Genomic DNA, 2,800 nt, shown 5'->3' on the forward strand with positions numbered 1-2,800 from the left:
TCTCATGTGCCTTCTAAAGAAACTGCATTAGTTTTCATTCTTTTTACCAGTGTATGAGTATGACTTTCTCCTCACAGCCTCATCCATGATGTCATCAATTTTTTGAACCTTTGAAATTTTAGTACAGAATAGCACCCAGAGCAATCTTATCTACATTTCTTTGATTACTAGTGAGACTTTTACTTTCATTTGACTATCAACTATTGGGACTTCTTATGTGTTGGTTGTCTTATATGTTTTTCTCATTTTAAAATTTGTATATCACATTTCCTTTATCTTTCTAGAAGAACTGATTTCATAATAGAAATATTAGTCATTGGTCTGATATTTTATAACTTATTTTTCAGAGTGTGTTTTTTATTTTATAGTGTTTATATATCCATATAAGATATCTATATGTAGATATTTATACAAAATTTTGTACATCCACCTATATCTAAGTATAGCAAGACTGAATATTTTGGATAGTGCCAACTATTTTTCCTCCCTCATTTGTTAATAAGAGATATTCTTAGAATGAATTTTCCATCTTAAATGTTTGCTTGAATATTATTTTTATTTGTCTTGGTTCGTTACTCTTTTTTGATGTTTAAATATCCTTTTGAAACTTTCTTGAGTTTATGATGAGGCAATAATCTACGTATTTCCAAGCTTTATCTGTTGTGCCAGCACTATTGGTTGAATAATTCATCTTGTCCACAGATGAGAATGATTATTCATTAGTCTCTTGAAGTCACTCTAAGTTTACCTTCTCCTTCCATTCTTTACATTGAAGCTTTTGTAACTGTTTGAGAACAAAAAGATTACCAGCTACAACTGAATATCCCCCAGATTTTCTACTGCTCTTAGGATAAAAAGCAAAGTTCATAACATGGATACAAGATTCCATCCTGTCTGGCCTGTTTCTCCTCCTGAGCTCAATCATTCACCTTCCTTCCTCATTGTCCTTCATGTCTCAGGGTCTTTACACTTGGCATTCCAAAGTCTGGACCACTGTATTTACTCTTCAAAAATAACTCATATTTAGCAGAGTTTGAGTAAATATGATGGTGATGTGTCATATTGTTCTCATAGCCCTCTGTTCTTTTCCTTGAAATCAGTTGTCAGAGATGTATCTGTATTTAAATTCATTTAATCTATGTATCTACCTGTATCTACCCATAGAGATCTAGTCCATTTTCTCTCAAAGTCAGAATTACTGTTTCACCTCAGAACTTGACACTGAACTTGCAATATAGTGGATACTCATTAGTAATATCAGTTACACTCATTAGCTGCATTAGTTGAAGAAATAAATTAATGCATTATATTTTCAGAATATATTAATGGCTGTTAGGGAAGATTTCTGATTTAAAACCATATTTGATAAAAGCTTAAATCTGTTTCTTTAAATAAAAATGTTTCATAAATGCTTTGGTTATGTTTTGTTTCTAGTCTTTAGGTATCTCCAGACCAAGTCAATGTATGAAGCAAATGACTCTTCGGTGTCTCAATTTGTTTTCCTGGGACTTTCTACCTCTAGGCCAGTGCAGAATTTCCTCCTTGCCTTCTCTACAGTGTTTTATGTAACAATTGTTCTAGGGAATCTCTTTGTTGTGTTTACAGTGACCTTTGACCCTCATCTACATTCCCCCATGTACTTCCTTTTAACCAACCTCTCATTCATTGATTTGTGTCTTTCTACCTTAACAGTGCCTAAGATGATCTCTGACCTGTACTCTGGGCACAAAACCATATCCTTCCAGGGGTGTGTCACCCAGATATTTGTCCTTCACACCCTGGGTGGGTCTGAGATGGTGCTGCTCACTGCCATGGCCTTAGACCGCTATGTGGCCGTATGGAAGCCCCTGCACTACCTGACCATCATGAGCCCTCGGGTGTGCCTTTTGCTTCTGTGTGGTGCCTGGGCTACTGGCCTCATTCACTCAGTGGTCCAGTTAGCTTTTGTGGTCCATTTGCCTTTCTGTGGTCCTAATGAAATCGACAGCTTTTACTGCGACCTTCCTTGGTTTATCAAACTTGCCTGCACAGATTCCTACAGAATGGAATTCATGGTCACTGCCAACAGTGGGTTCATATCCATGGGCACTTTCTTCTTGTTGATCATCTCCTATGTTTTCATTCTGGTCACCGTATGGAGACGCTCCTCATGTGGTTTGCGCGAGGCCCTCTCTGCTCTGCCGGCGCATCACTGTGGTGGTCTTGTTCCTTGGACCCTGCATCTTTGTTTACATGTGGCCATTTCCCACGGTGCCAGTGGACAAGTTTCTTGCCATTTTAGACTTTCTGGTTACACCCATCCTGAATCCTGCCATTTACACGCTGAGGAACAAGGAAATGAAGACGGCAGTGAGGAGACTGAGTAGTCAGTTCTTGAGCTGGAAGATCTCTTAAGTAACTCATGGGAGCACAGTTTATTTCAAACAACTTCATGTAATAAAAGTGCTTAAATTAATATACAAAATTTGGGGATTTTTTTTTCCTAAAATCACCATTTTAGAATATTCAGACCATTTATTATGAGGTTACACTGAACTCTTTAGGTAACAAGTTGTTTGATAGTCAGATTAATCCCAGGAATTGCTTGGTGGAAATTTTTGAAAAAGTGTCAGTTATACACTTCAAATCTGCCGAGTGTATGGCCTTATACATCACCCTGCTTAGATTCAATTAATAAATTTAATTCAATTAATTGAATTAACTTATACCTAATATTGTCAAAAGTTTGAGAGAGTTGTGAAATATCTAACTTTCCTTTGATTTAAAGCCAGGATGTGAAAAAATCATATTTTTTCTGAAA

General features: G+C 36.5%; 1 pseudogene; it reads left to right on the forward strand.

Annotated features, from left to right (window-relative positions):
• LOC102184439 lies at positions 1,434 to 2,394 on the forward strand (annotated as a pseudogene).

Source organism: Capra hircus, chromosome 10, assembly GCF_001704415.2.
Source record: "Capra hircus breed San Clemente chromosome 10, ASM170441v1, whole genome shotgun sequence".
Lineage (NCBI taxonomy): Eukaryota > Metazoa > Chordata > Mammalia > Artiodactyla > Bovidae > Capra > Capra hircus.